This window comes from Lactuca serriola, chromosome 7, assembly GCF_051521515.1.
Source record: "Lactuca serriola cultivar US96UC23 chromosome 7, Lser_US96UC23_V15, whole genome shotgun sequence".
In the NCBI taxonomy this organism is placed as follows: Eukaryota; Viridiplantae; Streptophyta; class Magnoliopsida; order Asterales; family Asteraceae; genus Lactuca; species Lactuca serriola.
Window position 1 is genome coordinate 55,579,315 of NC_136414.1, and position 8,332 is coordinate 55,587,646.

The window sequence follows — 8,332 nt, forward strand, 5'->3', positions numbered from 1 at the left end:
TTAATCATTCGACCAACATCATGAACAACCACATTAGTTCCATTCACTAAAGCAATTTCTATCAAAAAAACCGAACCCATTTTCCTTAGTGATGTCGGTCCATCCCCACCAGGTTTATCCACCAAAATCACATCCCGCTTCATTTGGAAGCCCAGGGAAGCTAATTACTTCATCACGTTTGTTATCCAATAACATAGTTCGCAGCTTAAGTTTAATCAGTGTTCATAACACCGAGAAGGATGAGTGTGGCTTGATCGATCTCATGATGTACATCCAACTATGGTTCCTGCAAGACAAAACTTCAAAAATGGTCCCAGTGGTTTTCAAAAATATCAAGTTTAATCCCTAAGTTCAAAAAACCTCACAGATAGTCCCTGTGGTTTCAAAACTTTTAAAATTTGGTCCTTCCGGCTCACTCCGTTAGCATTTCACCGTTAACTCATTTTTTAATTTTATATTGCAGGGGTAATTTTGTCATTTCAGTTGTAACCTTCTCTCTTTAATATGAAATTATTACCTATTGCTTGCACGTCACTACCCGTCCCTCTCCCAAGAAGATAACCAGTTACATATGTATTCATCGGGTTCATTCCCATCGTAGAAGCAAGAACATAAATTGGGATTTAGGGTTTTAAGTTGCAGGAATTGCAATGATGCTATCAATATGGTGTTTTAGAGAAAGATTTGTACCCGTGGAGAACTTAGGAAAAAGATACGGTACAATACTACAACAAAATTTGTTTTTTCTTGGTCGATTGTGTTCACGTAGAGAAATCATTGATTTTACTCTTTCTTTTTTTGTGTTTGCAGAAGGATATGACAACTATTTCACGTTGAAGATACACTATAGTGGTGCCTTCACCAAAGCACCTGGAAGGAAATACGTTGATGGTGTTGTAGCATATGTAGATGATGTTGACACTGATTTGTTTTCATTTCATGAGCTTGAAGACATGGTCCGAGAACTAGGGTACAAAAATGAGCAAACCCTTTACTACCATTTCTGTATCCCTGAATACCCTTTGGACTATGGCTTAATGCCTTTAGGTAATGACCAAGATGTACTTAAAATGGTATCATATGTCCCTAAACACAGAATTATTAGGGTGTATATTGAAACTGGTCAGACAAGGGTAGCTAGTTATACAAGTCTCCTTCTAAAGTTGTTATTGAAGATTTGGAGCCTGATAGTGTGTCACCTGAAATGAATAGAAAGAAACCTTGTATGAGAGAAGCAGGATCATGTAGTAGAAAGCTTGATCTAAACAAGTCTATGAACCCTGATTATGAGTAATCACAAGTATTAGATGTTCATGAAGGGCATGATTACTCAAAGAGTATTCTGCCATTTATAAGGTCACAAGTTAGCAAACAAAGTCATCTTATTCAAGAGGAAGTGGTGAATCATGAAATTGAACCTCAAGAAGAAGTGATCACTAGTGCAGTTGAAACTGAAGAACCATCGGGAACTTACCATGTACAGGAACCAAGCTGCCAAGCTGATGATGAAGCTAATATTGCAACGGTTGATGACTACGAACCATTTATAGAGGATTACTCACATATGTTGATTATGATGCTGAGTTTAATGTTCCGACTTCATTTAAACAACAACCAGAAGTAGATTATCTAGAGGGTATGGTGAGAGATGATAGTGGAGAGGCTTTCTATTCTGAGAGTGGCCATGGTTCTGAGGATAGTGGAGATGATTCTGATAACAGTGAATACAATGTGGATGAGTCTAACATACAACTTGATGTAGATGTAGACATGATTGAATTCCATAATGTTGTTGATGTAGATGAACATGGAATCTTGAACAATCATTCAAAAGACGAAGGGAATGGCATGGTTGATGATGAGTTGGAAGTTATTGCCACTGATGATTATCAATTTGCAGGATTTCATGAAGATAATAGGAAGAGACTGCTAAAAGAGTTGAGTAAGTCAAGTACATGCTCACATGGAGAGGTTCATGTAAAACCATTTCAGATTGGCCAGGTCTTCAAAACCAAGCGTGAAGTTAAAAACTACATGAACTCATACGCTGTAGCAACAAGGAGGTCTTTATACCTAGCAAAAAATGACAAAATTCGGATTAGGGAGAAATGTAAAGGTGTTGTAAGTAAGCCATCTAAAGTAGTCAATGGTGGTGGGCCCTCAACTAGAAGTAGCGCAAAGTGCAAGGGTAAAGATGTAATTGCCAATAAAGGTATATGTCCATGGGCAGTCCAAATATTGAGGGCTAATGAAAATCAGGATTGGTTGGTGAAAACAGTACAGTATGAGCATAAATGTTTGCAAACAAGGGCGGTTAAAGCTTGCACTTCTAGATATGTAGCAAACTTAATTGTTCAACAAATTCAGAGTAACCCTAAAATTCCAATGAAAGCTTTACACAAAGAGTTGTGCAAGAAACTAGAGGTAGGAATGTCATTGCAAAAGGTTGCTAGGGCAAAGTCAATGGTTGAACGTATCATTAGTAGGGACTACCAAGTACAATATGGATTTTTGAGGGATTATGTGTTGGAGCTACTCAACACTAATCCTGGTACAACAGTTCGGATTGATGTGTATCCAGAAACCTCCCTGTCTATTACCACAAGAACTTTTAGAAGAATATATGTCTGTCTGGGTGCATTGAAGTTAGGATTCAAATCTGGGTTAAGAGATTTTCTAGGTCTGGATGGTACTTTCATGAATGGGCCCTTACCCTAGGCAAGTGTTAATTGTTGTAGGGTTGGACTCAAACAATGGCATATACCATGTAACATATGCAGTGGTAGAGACAAAATCAACAAGTAGTTGGACCTGGTTCTTGGAACTGTTAGGAGAAGATCTGGATCTAGGAGCAAATTCAAACTTTACATTCATTTTTGATAGACAAAAAGTGTGTATCACCTAACTTTTTTTAGTACCATTTCTAAACACATTTGGGTAACTGATGTTGCATACATTGACTTTTGTTTAGGGAATAATACCAACAATGGAGAAGGTATTCCCTAGTGCAAAACACAGGTTCTGTTTGAGGCATATCCAAGAAAACATGAAGAAACAGTGGAAAGGAAAAGACTTAAGTGACCAGCTTTGGGAGTGTGGTAGAGCAACAATAGTCAATCATTTTAACAGGGTAATGGATGAGTCGAAGAAGATCAATGAAGAGGCTCATGCTTGGGTGTGTAAGATCCCAGCAAACACTTGGGCTAAATCTCACTTTAGTGGTACGTTTCTAGAAATTTATTGATAAATGTTAATCTTCCCTGTTGTGTGTTTACTATATGTGTAATTGTCTTATCTTAATATCTATTATTCAGGAAGGGCACATACTAACTGTTTGTTGAATAACCTTTGTGAGGTATTCAATTCTAAGCTAGATGAAGGTTGGGATAAACCTTTTATCAGTTGCTTAGAGTATATTAGAGTGTATCTCATGAAAAGGTTATGTGTGGTGCAAAAGGAAATAGATAAGTGTGAAGGACTTCTATCCCCTACTGCAACTACAGTGTTTGAAAAGATTATGACTGATGCAGCTAAGTATGTGGCTAAATACAATGGGGCAGGAAAGTACTAAGTGGCAAGCACGTGGCAAGACCAATATCTGGTAAACTTGAATGACAAAAGTTGCAGTTGTAGGTTTTAAGAGATTACAGGTTTCCCATGTAGATATATTGTTTGTGCTATATGGGACAAAATTGAAAATGGTGAAAATGCCCCACATGTTGATGAATGGGTCCATCCTTGCTCTAGGTTATTAACATGGAAAGCCATGTATTTCAACAAAATTGATCCATTGAATGGACGCTCAATGTGGCCTAAAAGTTATTGCCCATTCACTTTACTTCTACCAAAACATAAAACACAGGTTTGTATTTCAAGTTGACCAATTATATAGTAAACATGTGAACATGGAATGAATTCAATTTTAACTATATTGTATCAATATGTGTAGGTTGGAAGGCCTAAGAAGAAGAAAAGGAAGGGTGTTGATGAGCCAAACAACTAAGCTAGTAGATTGGCAGAAAATATCTGACAGTCACTTGTTCTAAGTGTCATAACAAAGGGCACAATTCCAGAACATGTAAAGGGAAGGGAGGTAGTGGTGAAGTTGGAGGGGGCTGAAAAGTATTTTTAGTAGTTGGACCTAGTGCTAGTGTTGTAGGTCTTTTGAAACTAAAGTCATGTGTAATTGTTTAAAGATCTGTTAAGAACTTTTCAGGAATTGCATCTAATGCTTGTGTTGTAGGTCTTTTGAAACTTTGTGTGATGGTTATGTTAAGAACTTTAAAAATTTACATGTAATGGTATGTATGCAGTATGCACATTTTGGTAATGAATTAATCTGTTTTGTGTACTACCCTTCACAGATCAATTAATAACATTGTACATTTCAATTGCAAATCAAAAGCATCTTAAATGAGCATTTACAATACACTTAACAATTGCATTTCAAAAACATTCAATAAATTGAACAATCAACTATTACAAACTACATTCCATTATCATTACCATTACCACTCCATTACACATTAATTTGATACATAAACCAAATACAAAAACACCAATTCCAAAACCCCCTACATAAACTGAAAGCAAAAAAAAAAAAAAAAAAAAAAAAAAAAAAAAAAAAAAAAAAAAAAACTATTCGATTAAAAAAAAACCCTGCAATGGTTACAAACCAAAAACCAAAACTCAATTACCATCCAAACCTTCACAAGATACTTAGAGATTAAAATAATACCGAAAAAAAACACCCATGAACAAAACAACATCAGCTGGCAGTTCTACAATTCTGCGCTTGCAATGGCAACTCTCTCTTCCAATCGGTTCATTGATCTTATCAAACCTGGAATCACCACCAATGCCCTAGCATACATAGGAGGATCATACCATCGAAGGAACCCACATCTTGTACAGTTCCAAAATTGTCTTACAGGGTTACGATCCATGAAGTGATCTTCATTGCTTCATTCCCACATCTGCAAGTCACCATCTTTGAATCAGAAGCGATTGGATGTCGTGAAGGGTGCAATGGTCGAGCAACAGTGGAAGGGAGAAGAGAGATGACGATTGATAAAGGTAAAGGGTTTGCCCAAAAATCGGACATGCAATTTCTTTTAAAGAGAGAAGGTTACAACTAAAATGACGAAATTACCCCTGCAATATAAAATTAAAAAATGAGTTAACGATGAAATGCTAACGAAGTGAGCCGGAAAGACCAAATGTTAAAAGTTTTGAAACCACAGAGACCATCTGTGAGGTTTTGAACTTAAGGATTAAACTTGATATTTTTGAAAACCACAGGCACCATTTTTGAAGTTTTGTCTTCCTACAATTTAGAATGTTGGGACAATATAGTCCAATTAGTTTTTTTTTTTTTTTTGGTTTTAATAATAATAATTTTAAATATAAAAAAATAATTTTCAAATTTTCAAGAAAAAATGTAGATAAATTTGATATTTTAAAAGTTTAAAAAGGATAAATATGATATTTTTAAGTTATAATATTTTAACGTTGTTTAAGAATGTATATATGAAATTTCCCTTTTAAAATATATATGAACCTCGTATTAGTGGGGTCACGACTCACGATCCCAATTTTACAAAGGAAACTATAAGAAGATCCTAGACTAGATTTGCAAATAGTTTTGAAAATTGACCTAGTGTTGCAAAAAGAAAAAAGCTCTATAAATATTAAATATCCCCATGAAATCGATTTTTGCTTCTGTGTCTGCATGGACAAACTTCCTGAAGCTTTAGTCGTCGAAATACTGAGTCATCTCGACGACTCGGCGGACGTAGCTCGCTGCCGAGTTGCATGGAAGACTTTCAATACTGTCACTCCACACCTTCGATCAATCAATCTTCATTGGCCGTACAGAAAATCAAGGTCTAGGGTTTCAAAATCTTCAAGTTCCTCCCAATTAACTTTCCCTCTCAAGACAGTTTTCCTCAATCTTATATCGAACTTAAGAGTTCTCGAATCTGTGCGTATCAGCACCGAGAATCTGCGTGAAACTGCAGTGAATGCCCACCTTATAGATAATGGCGATGATATGCACCTCACCGATGAGGGTTTTATCAAGGAGTGGCTGCCTAGGGTTTCTGGAACCTTGAAATCGCTTTCTATATCATGATTTTTCGATTCAATTTTCAGAAGTTTTGTCGCTGGTCTCTGTGTACTGTAAGTTCGTTATATGCTTATATATTCTCCAGCGATGCTGTTGTATATCGTGAAATTCATCTTTTTAGTGATGGAGATGATAAAATCTTTGTCAATGCATGATCTAATGTTCAGCTATGGAAATTGTGATCCTTTTAAGGGTTCTTAAGATCACGTGGTACTATATAATCCGTTGCTAGTTATTAATTGTGAATGTTTGGCAGAACTTCTTATGCAATAATCAATTCAAATGAGAAACAGTATAATTTTGGTTCATACCCAACTGTTAATATATAATTGGGTAAACCTTAATTAAACCTAATTAGGTTTGCTTTAACTTTGTTGTTTTTGTTGATACAGGTCACAGTCTTCTTGAATTAGAGTTGAAGAATGCATGGCTTTCTGCGTACAATTTACATCCAATGCCAAATCTAACAAGTTTAACACTCGAATACATAAAATTAGATGACAATGACCTAAGCCAAGTGAATAAGTGCTTCCCTAATCTTCAAGTTCTTAACTTGAAACATGTTACTGGAGTTAAACAACCCAAGATCCACCTTCTTAACCTCAAAACCTGCTGCTGGGTTAAAGGTGGTCAACTATCATGTAACTGTAATCACACCCAACCTTATGACACTCAAGCTCGAGTTTACATCGACCACTGCAATTTATGTTGAAGCTCCTAAGTTGTCTCACTTCCATCTTTTCATTTATCATCTTATGGGCGAATTCACAATCAAAAGTTTTGAGAATTTGAAAACACTATTTCTCGAATCTACAAGCGTTATTCGCTCCTTACTTATTAACTCTGTGCTTACACAAACCGTAGAGAATCTGTCGCTAACTGGACACGAATGGGGAGTCGGAGATTTCAAATTTACCCTACAAGATTTGTTCTGTGCTTTTCCCAACATGACATCTTTATGTTTTAGCCCTTGGTCTTCGTCGAAATTTGAGGTGTTGTATGGCCCTTGGGATGGAAATAAAGGATTGAAAACGTTTCGTGGGTATTTGTCGGTGGTTGATCATTCATTCACTTTCCCCATGATTGCTTCGGTGATAGAGCAATGCTTCATCAGCTTGGTTGACGTTTCTTTACTCTTCCAGTGTCATATTGCTCCTTGTGTATCCAGAGGTTTCATTGATAGGTGTAGGGCTCGGTGGCCTAAAGTGAACTGGAGATGGGGAATGTGGGGGGAAGGAATGGAAGATTGTTGGATAACGGATGATGTACCCAAATCAAAATCATTTAAGAAGTGCTCAAAGAAGCTAATTCCATATCTCATGAAATAAAGAAACTAAAAAGTTTCAATCGGATCCGCGGATGCTTTATTAGTTTTGTTAGAACGATACTATTATCTTTGTCTATATCTTTTTCAACATTTAAGCTTTCTTAGAAGATATATAGATATGTTTCTTTTTAAAGTTAATGCATACATCATATCTTAATGGGTTCAGTGGATGAAATGACCTTCCAGCATTAAGACATTTATATTTACCCATTTAACCCCTCTTGTTTTTCCTTTTTTATTTATCTGCTTAAACCATTATCCACGAAATAAAACTCAAATTAATCCGGCATTATATAATATTTTGTAATTATCATCTCTAAAATATATTTATGCTTACCTTGGTGTATCATGTGTGGTGGATGCATTAACATAACTAACATATATATATATATATATATATATATATATATATATATATATATATATATATATATATAGAGAGAGAGAGAGAGAGAGAGAGAGAGAGAGAGTGAGTTAGGTTCAAATGTTTTCAACAAGTATTGTGTGCATGAATGCACGAATCACAATTTAGCAAATTATTAATTAATTTATTTAATCCATGAGGGTAATTATGTAATCTTTCATTTTAATTCCTTATTTATTCTGATTCTTATCCCTTTATATTAGGCAATGATTTATGATTGATTTAGTTATCTTTAATTTAATTTTCTCTATATAATCGATTCTAACGTCCGATCCACAAACACAGATCACAATTGTCGATTCCATAACCTGCTGATCAATTTGTGTTACATATTCAATGGATGTTTATACTGGAAATCGGAACCAGGTATGGCTATATATTTACCAGCATCTGTCTACGATAATCCTGATATTGTTTCAAACGTCCCCCACACACCCTTTTACTGTTTTTACAT

The 8,332-nt window shown here is 35.6% G+C and overlaps 1 pseudogene; it reads left to right on the top strand.

Moving 5' to 3' along the window:
- The first annotated feature begins 5,731 nt into the window (after positions 1 to 5,731).
- Positions 5,732 to 7,455, top strand: LOC145063982 (F-box/LRR-repeat protein At4g29420-like; annotated as a pseudogene).
- Positions 7,456 to 8,332: the final 877 nt, after the last annotated feature.